The 12,875-nt window shown below is 45.6% G+C and overlaps 1 protein-coding gene across 2 annotated transcripts in view; it reads right to left on the bottom strand.

Annotated features, from left to right (window-relative positions):
- The window catches only part of PAQR8 (progestin and adipoQ receptor family member 8), a 42,647-nt gene extending 41,378 nt beyond the window's left edge, over nucleotides 1–1,269 (bottom strand). Inside the window, exon 1 of one of the 2 annotated variants that reach the window (XM_036248684.1) lies at nucleotides 1,175–1,269. The gene's annotated coding sequence lies outside the window, so the exon portion shown is untranslated. Of the gene's footprint in view, nucleotides 1–111; nucleotides 605–1,174 lie in introns of those variants that run through there. The other variant, XM_036248683.1, reaches the window with a different exon arrangement.
- Nucleotides 1,270–12,875: the final 11,606 nt, after the last annotated feature.

Here is a 12,875-nt window from a genome sequence, read left to right as displayed (position 1 = left end):
GAGCAAGTAGCACATGTGGATCAAAAAATAACACAGCCATTATTATGAATTATGCCTACGGCGCGCGCGCACACACACACACACACACACACACACACAGATAGATCTTACCTGTACATCTGAAGTATCACTCCTTAACTACTCTTCTAAACCCAGGCTCTTCTTATGCGGTCCCTGACCAAAATCACTTCTAACCAGGTTCAACAATAGAGGGTGCAACAAAGAGCCCCTCTGGGTCTCGCCCTTGTCAGTTGGTGGCCGAGGGACCACAGCTGCCTTCAGGTCCCTGCACGAGGTCAGCGAGGTGGTCCGCTCTCTAGTCTCTCGGGCCGGCCGAAGTAGCCAACACTCCCGAGCATGCTGGGTGCAGAGTCCCCGCCTGCCCCGTCTGCAATTGCCGGGTCTAGCTCTCTTGAGCCCCTGCCCTCTTGAGGTCATGACCCATTCCACCGAGGGGGCTGTCTGTGTTCCCTTGGTCGAGCTGGTCCCGGGTCTCTGCCCCACCACGCACCCAGCCACCTCGGATCCCCCACCGCGGCGTTCCATCCCTCTGACCCTCTATTCTCCATACGGTAATCAGCCGCACCCAGGCTCCCCGCACAACGCCGCGTCCCGCGCCCACGGTCTCAGAGAAGCCCCTTCCATTCTCCCCGGGAGAAGCCACAAGCCCCGCCCCACCCTATCCTTTCTGGGGATCCCTTCCCTGGGTCTCCCCCTCCCGCCCCTCCAGCCCCTCCCGCTTCGGGTTTCCTCTCCTCCGCACTGCCCTGCCGGGTTCTCCTCTCCGCCCAGCAGAGGGCGCCGACAGGTCACCCCCGGTTCCACCCTCCGGGTGCCCGAACCTGAGATACCCTAAGTCGCCGTCCTGACCCCTCCGCCCTCCAGGTTCGGGCTCCGAAACAGACTCCCCCCTGTTGCGATTCTGACCCGCTCTCTCGCTGTCTGGGTGGGGGTTCTGGGAGTCCCCAACAAAGTAGAGGCACTGACACTCCGCCCCTGGGCTCGAGTTTCTCAACCTCGCAATTTCGAATGCCCCTCTGGGCTCGGGTTCTGGGGCTCCCCTATGTCGCAATCCTGACATCCCCACTCCGCGTGCTCGCGCCCTGGGGCTCCCCAAGAACGCGGTCCTGATCTCCGGCCCGACCCACTCCACGCTCCCCGCGACGGGACTCACTGTCAGGGCCAGCGGCTGGGTCCGTGCGCGACGGGACTCGCTGTCAGGGGCGGCGGCTGGGTCCACTTGGTTCCCGGCTACCAGCTTCCCGCAGGCGGCGGCGACCCCGGCCCGCGCTGCACTGGGGAGCGGCCAGAAAAAGGGGCCGGCAGAGGGCGGGCACCGCCCGGCTCCGCCCCTGCCCGGCCCTGGGGGCCGGATGAGCAGACCCGGGCACCCCACCCCCACCCCACCCCGCCCCCACCCCCATCCCCGGCTCGCGTCCCGCGCAGCCGCGGCGGAGGAAGTTGGCTGACGCCTCTTCCTTCTACCCGGGGCTCCGATCCAAACAGCCCCCTTTCGGCTGCTAAAGGCCCGAGGGGTTGAGAGAGAAAGAGATACGATCACCGCTGTCCAATTCTTCCCAATAACCCACCCGGGGGCCTTTCCCCAGTCTTTCAGGAGCGGAACAAACAACTGCAAACTTCACTGTTGATCCCAAGACTGATTCAAATCCTGCTCTTTTCTCTCCACTGGCATCTGCACGTGCAGGGTCATTCTGCCTTTGAAATCATCTTATAACACACCCAGGAGGGCCTTGCAAACACAGCCGCTTTCGCACCCCTGAGATACACTCCTGAAGGACTCTCCCATGACTTACCAACCACACAAACATTCCTCTTCCAGGGGCACGCTGGGAACCCATTTCTATACCACTGTATTCTCATTCCACAGCACTTCAGCCAGTCCTTATATAGCGATGACCTACACATACAAGCAGCAGGGAGGAAGAGGAAATTCCGCATCTGGTCCCAGACTTACTCCTGACCCGCAGTCTATATTTTACCATGAGAAGGATACACTGCAGCTGGAGGAGCATCAGTTAACAAATCACATTGTCTCTGGTGCTAAAAAATCGGTTTTCATTATCTGGAAAAAGAGGAACTAATCAGATCGTGGGAAGATGGCCAACATAAGTGCTGCTGTAAGAGGATCATTTAATTCATTTCATTACATTTCTGAGACAATCAGGCCTATTTCTTGTCTGTTGATACCTGGCACTTTCCCATTACACCACCCTGTTTCAGTGACATGTCCAACAACACCTCACATTTGTATAGCGTCTTCACTTTTCAAATCATTTGAAAATTCATAATTTTGTTTATCCCCAGCAAAACATCATGTAGCAAAGTTAGTAGGTTATCCAGTGGGGGTTATTTTACTAAGAAAGTCAAGGGCCCTGGCTTTTTTGGCTCAGTGGTTGGAGCATCAGCCTGCAGACCAGAGAGTCCTGGGTTCGGTTCCTGCTAGGGGCACGTACCAAAAAAAAAAAAAAAAAGAAAGAGTCAAGGGCTTGGTCTTCAGGGCCACTGTTCTTTTCACAGAATCATGAGCCCACCACACATATACTGGTGGAAATGTCCCAGCAGACCTTTGAAGATTTGCCCTCTCCATCCCAACATGTCAATGAATTCCCTCATATTCACAAAATCTCGAGCCACCACTACTAACAAGCATTTATTTTCCAGCCAGAGATCGTAATTATACAACAGAGCTGATTGAGAGGAAATGAAAAGTCCCTTTTCTTCCTCTCTCTGTCACTCTCGAAACAAAATTACAGATCAGCGAATATGAGGTTCCAACCACAGGCTCAGTCCAACTGAAATGAGCTGTTGTTTGCAACCTGATAAATCTGTGAAATACATGTTAATTATTCTTATAGCATTTTTTCTGCCTGGAGTGTAGAGAAGGGTTCTCTTGTTTTATTATTTATTTATTTATATTCTTTGAAACTTATCTTTATTGTTCAATGTATTACATATGTCCTTCCCTTTCCTCCCTTGGCCCCCACTTCCCCCCCTCCCACACCTCTCTTTCTTTCTCCACACTATTGTATGTGTCAACTGGTTATACATATATGCATAGAAGTTTTTTGGTTTCTCTCTTCCCACCCCACCTCCCCCCTTCCCTTTGAGGTTCATCAGTCTAACAACCAATTTGTACTTCTTGATCCCTTCATCTTTTTCATCTATCCCTCCAACCCCCCTCCCATCTGGCAACCAACAAAAAACTGTGTATCTATGAGTCTGTTTCTATTCTGCTTGCTCATTTTGTTTGTAGATTCAATTGTCGATAGATTATGTATTTATTGCCATTTTATTGTTGTTGTTTTTTTGTTTTTTTGTTTTTTTTTAATCTTCTTATTCTTCAAGAAGACTGACTCCTTAACATTTTATATAATACTGGTTTGGTGGTGATGAACTCCTTTAGCTTTTTCTTGTCTGGGAAACTTTTTATATGGCCATCAATTCTAAATGATAGCTTTGCAGGACAGGGTAATCTTGGTTGTAGGTCCTTGCTTTTCATCACTTTAAATATTTCTTGCCACTCCCTTCTGGCCTGAAAAGTTTCTTTTGAGAAATCAGCTGACAAACTTATGGGAGCTCTGTTGTAGGTAACTAACTGCTTTTGTCTTGTTGCTTTTAAGATTCTCTCTTTGGCCCTGGCCGGTTTGGCTCAGCGGTTAGAGCGTCGGCCTGCGGTCTGGAGAGACCCAGGTTCGGTTCCCGCTAAGGGCATGTACCTCGGCTGCAATTTGTCCCCGGCCCTGGTCGGTCGTGCGGGTGGCAGCCACTCGATGTGTTCCTTTCACATCGATGTTTCTCTCTCTCTCTCTCTTCCTCTCTCTCCCTCCCACACTACCTGAACAAAAAATTGAAAAATGTCCTCGGGTGAGGATAAAAAAAAAAAGAAAAAAAAAAAAGATTCTCTCTTTGTCTTTAACCTTTGGCATTTTGATGATGATGTGTCTTGGTGTGGCCCTCTTTGGGTCCATCTTATTTGGGACTCTCTGTGCTTCCTGGACTCGTATGTCTGTTTCCTTCATCAAGGTAGGGAAGTTTTCTGTCATTATTTTTTCAAATAGGTTTTCAATTTCTTGCTCTCTCTTCTCCTTCTGGCACTTCCATGATGTGAATGTTGGTACGCTTGAAGTTGTCCCATAGGCTCCTTATACTATCCTCATATTTTTTTATTCTTTTTCCTTTTTGCTGTTCTGATTGGTTCTTTTTTTGCTTCCTTATATTCCAAATCAATGGTTTGCATCTTGATTTCACCTACTCTATTATTGATTCCCTGTAAATTATTCTTTGTTTCAGTTAGCGCATCCTTCATTTCTGACTGATCCTTTATTATGCTCTTGAAGTCCTCACTAAGTTCCTTGATGTTCTCACGAAGTTCCTTGAAATTCTCACTAAGTTCATTGAGCGTCCTTATACGCAGTGTTTTGCACTCTGCATCTGTTAGCTTGCTTATCTCCATTTTGTTTAGTTCTTTCCTGGAGTTTTGTTCTGTTCTTTCATTTGTGACATGTTTCTTTCTCTCCTCATTTTGGCTCCCTCCCTGTGTTTGTTTCTATGTATTAGGTAGAGTTTCTATGTCTCTTAGGCTTCCTAGGGTGGCCTGTTGTAGTAGGTGTTCTATAGGGTTCCACTCTGGTGGCACAGCCTCCGTGGTCACCCAGTTGGGGCCTTGAGGTGCACCCATCATGTGGACTTTACACCCTTCTGTTGTAATTGAGTCTTTATTGCTGTTGGTACATCAGTGGGAGGGTTTTACTCAGGCTCATCAGCTGCAAGGACTGGTTGTGCCCACTAACCACTGACCTCTGACTACCTAGGAGAATCAACTGTGCAGGGGCCCACCACACAGAACAAAACTTACTTCATCAGGGCTCTGATACCCACTGAGTCCATTTCTTGAGTGTGTCACTTGTGGAGGTGGTTGGGTGGTAGTGCTTCAACGTGGTCTGACACTATTCACTGGGTGTGTTCGCTCTGAGGCAAGGTCAGCCCCTGCCTATGTTCTACCTGGGGCCACCCGGCATAAGCTACAAAGTGATCTGCTGATGGCTGCTTCTTGTACTGGGCTTGAAGGTGCCCAGACAAGGCCAAGCTCTGAACCAAGGCTTGCCACTCCTAGTGCTGGGCCAGGGGCCACTTAGTGAGAGATATGGACTTGCTGAGGCCAGATGCTGCTTGTTTGAGAGAATTTAGGAAAATCTGAAGCAGGATCCAAGACAGGCCTTTCCTATGGTAAAGCAACTGGTAATAGCTTGGGTGGGCCCAAAAGTTGGGTAGGGCGGACCTCAGGGAATCACCAGGGTGGGGCAAACTGTGTGAGCCAGGTTGCTGGAGTCCCAGATATGGAGCCTATTTGCCTGGCCTGTGAAGGAAGGGCTCATCAAAAGAACAATGGCCTCTGCCAGCACATCTGTCCAGGAGAAAGCTTCCTCCCCAGCCCTCATCCAGATGCCAAACAGCTCAGTTCTTCCCAGTATGTCTCTGGTGCTTTTCAAGCTGCCTCCCCTCCATGCTGGAGCTCAAAGGGAGCAAGTCGGAGTAAGTCCGTGCTTGGGCCTTTAAGAGGAGGTGCCTGGGACTCCAGCAGCATCAGCCTCCCTCAGCCTCAGTTCCTGCTGGTTTTTACAGCCAGAAGTTATGGGGAATTCTCTTCCTGGTACTGGAACCCTGAGCTCGGGTGCCTGATATGGGATAGGGACCCCTTGTTCCTCAGGGAGGGCCTTTGCAGCTGAGGTATCTTTCCTGAACTGTATCTACCACATGTGAGTGTGGGACCAGCCTAGCCATGCCTCTATCCCTCCTACCAGTCTCAATGTGCCTTCTTTAATTTTGTAGTTGTAGGACTTCCATTCAGCTCAATTTCTGGCGGTTCTTGGGTTCTTTTGTCTTAAAAGAAGATCAACAAGTTTTTAAATGCTTTTTCAATGTCACAGTAAGAAAATGGTAAATGTTCCTTTCCACTGAAACTTCATCTAGGGGCCAGGTGTGAACGTGTTAATGGGTGTTAGGCATTTTTAACTTGGGGGAGCCGTGCTGTCCAGAGCCACCTAGGTAAGAGTGGCAGATTCATCCTTCATAATTTTTTTTTTCTTTTTAAGTGTGGTAAAATACACATAACATAAATGTTACTATCTTAACTTTAAATATATATATATATTTAATTGTGGTAAATATACAGAATATAAAATTTACCCCCTTAATCACTTTGTTTTCATCCTCACCCTAAGACTTTTTTTTTTTTTTTTGCATTTATCTTCAGATAGAATGGGAGGGAGAGAAGAAGGAAGAGAGAGAGAGAAACATCAACCTGAGAGAGACACATCGAGTGGCTGCCACCCACACGACCCCAGCCAAGGCTGGGACAAACTGCAACCGAGGTACGTGCCCTTAGCGGGAACTGAACCCAGGTCTCTCTGGTCCACGGGCTGATGCTCTAATCGCTGAGCCAAACCAGCCAGGGCCCTTAATCACTTTTTAAATGTACAGTTCTGTAGTATGAAGTACATTCACATCCTTCATGCCTTTTAAAATTGCTTGGTTCTCACACTAGCTTCTTCCATATTCTACTCTGAAGTGACGGCCCACTTCAGTTTGGGCAGAGCAAATGATATTTTGGTGATTGGAAAACAGAGTCCTAAAATGACTACACTATTTTTGAATCATGATCAAAGACTCTTGGATCTTTCATAAAGGACCATCAGCTTGACCTTCAGTATATGGAAATTCACAGCCAACTTCCTTCCATGAAACACTCATCTGACAACACAATTTTGACCTGTGTTTTTTAACAAAAACTGGAAACAGGCAGGATCTTGAATATTGCAATATTTCCTCTAAGAGGAGATTGCTAAACTGCTAATCCAATCTACATTCTATCAGACATATTTCTCTTGAAAGCCAAAGACACGGGGCAATAATACAACATGATTTAAAAATAGACATGTAAGATTAAGAAGCTATTTTTGTTTCAAACTCTAACAAAATCATCTGATACATTTTATGTTGTATACACACCACACTGACATTGTTTGTCTATCACTTCTGCTGCATGCATTTTTTTTATCCTCACCGGAGGATATGTTTATTGATTTCAGAGAGAGAGGAAAGGGTAAGAGAGGGAGAGAGAGAGAGAAACATTGACGTGAGAGAAAATCATTGATTGGTTGCCTCCTGTACTCGCCCTGACCAGGAATCGAACCTTCAACCTTTTGGTGCATGGGGCAATGCTCCAACCACTGAGCAACCTGGCCAGAACTCTGCTGTGTGTTTACATAGCATTTTTTTTTTTTCACGAAGCTCAAAGTGCGTGTGATGATATCATGTCACTAAACTTCATACATTTTATGTGAAAAATGAATGGGATGGGAACTATTAGCCTGCCTGTAACATGGAGAAATGGCAGTGTGAGTTCGGTTGAACCTTTTTCCTGAAACATCTTATACTGGTTTATACAGCTCTATCCTAAAAGACCTACTTGTGAAAACTCATACAAGAAAAAGTTGTTTAAAATTCCTAGCTATTTGCTTTCTTTTTACATCTTATGGAAGAAAGAGGGCTGCTTTTCACCATCTTAGCAGAGAAAAGGAGAGGACTTCGCACTGTGGACTTAGAAGTCAGACCATCCTGAGTCTGCACCCCAGAACCACCACTTAGAGCTTTGGTAAGTCACTTAACCTTTCTGGGCTTCAGACTTCTTATCTGTAAAATGGAAATAACAATCACACCCACCATTTCTAGGATTAAATAAAATAATACACATTAAACCCGGCTGGTGTGGCTCAGCGGTTGAGCGTTAACCCATGCACCAAGAGGTCACCGGTTCAGTTCCCAGTCACGGCACATGCTCAGGTTGTGGGCCCAATATTCAGTGGGGGGCATGCAGGAGGTGGCCAATCCATGTTCTCTCTCATCGATATTTCCCTCTCTCTCTCCCCCTCTTCCTTCCTCTCTCTCTAAAAATCAATGAAGAAAAAAATGTTTTAAATAATACACAGTAAGCACTCAGCATTGTGCCTATCACATACTGAAAGCTTGCTTGATAAATGTGAGTGAAAGGTATGTGTGTTGCTTATAGGAGCCTTGTTCTAATGCGTTCTATGTGAAAAAAAGATGTGCTATATCTGCAGGCTGCATGGGAGGAATCTGGAGACTCTTGAAGATTTATATATCTAACCCTTAAACCAAATCTCTCAATTCCTTAACATTTCATCACAAGATAGCCATTCATACTTAGCTTATCTGTTTAGACCCCCTGCCAGCTGGCCAGCTTGGAAAGCATCCATGACACTTATCCCATCCACAGGAAGCTAATGAGTTGTGGTTGAATCAGATTAAAAATAAAAATAAGAAGAATGGTTTTCCTGTGTTGTATGTCTATGTCATCTCATTTAATGGTGAAATGGTAAGGGTTCATTAAAGGCTAATTTGATTCCATCTAGAGTGGTGCATTCCTTATTCACTTTTTCCATTTTATTTCTTAATAATAATAACTAATTGACAATTCAAGGAGTAAAACCGATGAACACACAGAAGAGACAAAATGCAGAAGTTGCTCCTGGGCCTTCAGCAACCCTGAGCACGTGTGAGGTTGCACCACCCTGCATCTGCTCTCCTGCAGTCTGAGGTACCTAGCTCCTGATTGAAGAGTGGCAGACAGTGAGCTGTAAGGGTGAATGATAAAGTGATCAACCAGAAACTCTTTATATTACCAACAAAATGACATGAATTACTAAATTCCAAAAACATTTAATACATAAAGTGTTAGGCTTAACACTTACTTGTTCCTGAACAAGACCTAAGTTTAGGAAATAGAGTATCTAATTGCATCATAGTAATTTAATAGCAAGTAAAAATGTGGATATTAAAATATGAGGCCTTTCCTTATTCTTTGTTTTAAATCCTCACCTGAGGTTATTTTTCCTTTTATCTTCAGATAGAATGGGAGATGGGGGGGAGAGAGAGAGAGAAACATCCACATGACAGAGACACATGGACTTGTTGCCTCCCACACAACCCAAGTACACGCCCTTGACCAGAATCAAACCTATGAATCTTTGGTCCACAGGCCGATGCTCTACCGGCTGAGCCAGGGCCCTTTCTTTATTCTTTAGCAGATATTTGCAAGTAAAACCACAATTAACGGCCCTTGTTTCCCTTCCTCTTCAGAGGTCCTGACAATCTGTTTCTTTCTTTGGCTTTGCTCATTACGTCCTTGGGGACACTGTGGTCAATTCCTGAGCAGAGAATATCAGAAAAATTGAACTTCTAAGACGAATGTCAACAATTTTGAGAAGTAAATATTTTTTCAGTCTGCCCAATTCCCATTCAATGTGGACTGTGCTACAGGAAGATTTGTGGAGGGAAATTCCTCTGATGTAGGACTACAGAAGGAGAGCCCTGTGTGGGGTCCAGGGTGGTGTGGAGGAGGAAATAATAATTTTACTTCTACCCTTCTAAGTTCTTCTGCCTGTCTAATAATAAAATTAACATGAGATAGACTAACAAAAGAATATAATCAAATGTATTGTGAAAGTACATACAGGAGTTTCCCAACAATATGGGACCCCAGGACAAATAGGGCAGTTAAGGTTTATATGTCCTTCAGGACTAGGGTGGGGGTGGGGCAGGGAAAGTAGGCAGTTCAGGGTAGATGAGAAAGATCAAACCTTTGGTAAACAAAGTGTTGCCTGGCCACCCAGAAACAATGGGGCACAGAGGAAAGTCCAACAAAAGTGTTGTTGGGCTCCTCCCTGTCTGTCACTCAGTTTATTTATGCAAAGGTGAAATCTCCCTTCTTTAGGTGGGTTTTTCTAGCTGGATTCCTTTAGGCAGGTAAGGGGGAGGGTTACAGAGTCTTTCTGAGCCCAGCTGGGTGACTCAGTGGTTGAGCTTCCACCCATGTTAATTCCCATGTCAGTTGCCAGTTGGATTTCAGGTCAGGGCACATGCCCTGGCTGTGGGCCAGATCTCCAGCATGGGGCATGCAGGAGGTGGCCAATCAATGTTTCTCTCTCTCTCTCACCGTCTCCTTCCTTTCTCTCTAAAATCAATAAAAAAAATTTTTTTTTGAAAAAAAAAAAAAAGATTCTTTCTGAGTCTTTTGTTTCTTAACAATAACCAGCTTAAAATAATATCCCAAAAGGACATATTTTGGGATGGCAAACTGTATTCTCCCTCAATGGAAGACCGAGGCTTGAACCTCTGGGCTGGGCACAACCCCCGCTGGTGTGTTGCTCAGGGAAGTACAAGATCCCGTACAGCTCACTTCTATCATCCATCATCTACATTAGGCCAATGAGTGAAGGCACAGACCATCCTCTGCTGAACAGCTTGGGCCAGATCCCTAGCAGTGGCAGAGGGTTGTGTCCGTAGCTTTTTAGTTGATGTCTCTCTGGAGGAGACATATCTTGGCTTTCAGTTCTTTTAACTGGGATGGAAAGATGAAAATGGCAATCTTGGACAACATGAGTCACAACTGCATTATTCATGCTTGATTCTGGCTTGGTTTCAGCGTTTTAATGATTTAAAAAGAAAAAAAAATTAATTAACAGTTGACCAGTTTAATTCAATCCATGTTGCCTGGCCAATGTGGCTCAGTGGTTGAGTGTCAACCCATGTACCAAGAGGTCGCCACTTAGATTCTCAGTCAGAGCACATGCCCAGGTTGTAGGCCTGATCCCCAGTGGGGGGCATGCAGGAGGTGGCCAGTCGATGTTCTCTCTCATTGATGTGTCTGTCTCTCTCTCCCTCTCTCTTCCTCTGTCTCTAAAATCCATCAATAAATTTTAAAAAATCAACCCATGTTTACTGAATCAGTTTCAGTGCATAGGGGTGAGCTAGGGGGACAGAACTGGCTTTCCCTGTGGCCATCTGGAAGGCCTCTCAGAAGAGAAGAGACCTGGGCTGTACTCCAGCCTAGACCTCAGCACTGGGGAAGATAAATTGGAGTCTTCTCCAGTTCATATGTATACCTCTCTGAGTGAGCTCAGGGACACAGATGCTGGGCCACGTTTTAAGTTTAAAGTTTGTCAAGGGTGACCATTGCTCTTATGAGACACAGCATCTTAAGCTGACCTCTCTTACATCATTTCATCATTTTGTAGTCCCCTATTTACTTCTTTGGGTCCTCCACTAGACTGTAAGCACCTGGAGAGCAAGTTTTGTGTACATGCTACTCATTGCCATACCCATACGACCTAGTACATATTATGAGCTTAAAAAATATAGTTGAATTAATGAATCTAGCCATGTGAATGCTTAGCGTATTTGGAATCGAATTATTCCAGGAGTTCATGATCATCTGCTCCAGTACCCCTAGAGGATGCTGGGATAACCTAGAAATGGACTAGAAGAGAACGTGCTAGGGGTGGAAATAATGAGGATAAGGAACAACAATGAAAGAGAAGCATGTTTTCCGTCTGGGAGAGGGAAGAGAGAAGGAAAAAGAATGAGCAGGGGTAATTCTGAATTCCCAGAAGGATGTGCTACAGAAATCCACCACTCATTTTTTACTTTTAATGTCGAAATGAATTGAACTGAAGTAAACTGAGTTGCAGGAATTTGGCCCACTGAAGGGGCACCCTGCAGAGTTCAAACCCCCTCTTCATTCTCCCTCCCAAACAAATGGAAAGTCTCGGATTGCCCTTCCCGCCAGAGCTGGGGTTCTTACCTCTGAGGACACCCAGAAAAGACTCTGGATGCTACCCTGGGTATAGAGACCCAACTTTCTTGGGTCTTTCTCCCCAACTGTTCCTGAGAACCTCCAAGAATTACCTAACAGACTGGGGGTTTTGATCAGAGACTTAGAATCCTGCAGGAAGCTTACGAGGCAAATATTCCCTGGGGTAAGACACGATGGCTGAGGCCTGACAAATGAGCGAGGATCCATGCATGAGATGGAATACTGCACAGTCCTTAAAAATTATAAAGACCACATGGCATAAAGAAACATGCAGTGTGATCCAAATTTTAAAAAAGTATGAAGGCCCTGAAAAAAAAAAAAACAAGAAAGAAAGAAAAGAAAAATGAAGTGGTGTATTCACACGGTTTATTTCTAGATGTTGATATTCCAGGGGAGCTTAATTTTCTGTTTTTAAAAATAATTTTTGCCCTGGCCGGTTTGGCTCAGCGGTTAGAACATCAGCCCACAGTCCAGAGAGACCTGGGTTCGGTTCCCGCTAAAGGCACATACCTTGGATGCATCTAGTCCCCGGCCCCAGTTGGCATTGTGTGGGTGGCAGCTACTTGATGTGTCTCTCTCACATCGATGTTCTCTCTCTCTCTTCCTCCCTCTCTCCTTCCCGCTCTATCTGAAGTTGAATGCAAAAATGTCCTCGGGTGAGGATAACAAAAAACAATAATAAAATAAAATAAAAATAATTTTCAATGTTTTAAAAAATATTCTTAATACAATACACAGCTATGAATGGCTGTTGTTCATTGTTCTGTATCTAAGAGTAATTCTCATGCAACATAATTAACTGAAGGTTATTACAGGTGAAAGTATCATGCAGTAAATTATAGCCATCATGATGTGTGTGGTGCTTTGTGAGCACCCTGTGCTTCTGAGCTCATAACAACAAACAAGAATCTTTATTCTCTTTTTAAAATATATGTTAAAGGAGGTGACTTGCTCAAGGCAACAATAAATTGGTCAGGGTCACTCCATCATCAGTGGTACCGCAGGAGCAGGTGGCAAAGAGGTCAGACAGCGTGCTCAGGTTCCAGGGACCTGGTGTTCTTGGAGAAGACACTGAATGTGATAGGCAATTGCCCCTTCTCTTAATAGCCACTAATGGGCATGACTGGCTGCTTTGGATCTGAGCAGTCTCCCTTCCTCCCACGCTCCTCTGTAATGGCGC

This window comes from Molossus molossus, unplaced genomic scaffold (genome assembly GCF_014108415.1).
Source record: "Molossus molossus isolate mMolMol1 unplaced genomic scaffold, mMolMol1.p scaffold_m16_p_8, whole genome shotgun sequence".
Classification (NCBI taxonomy): domain Eukaryota; kingdom Metazoa; phylum Chordata; class Mammalia; order Chiroptera; family Molossidae; genus Molossus; species Molossus molossus.
Note: the sequence above shows the minus strand (reverse complement) of the source record. Positions and strands in the feature narration are given on the sequence as shown.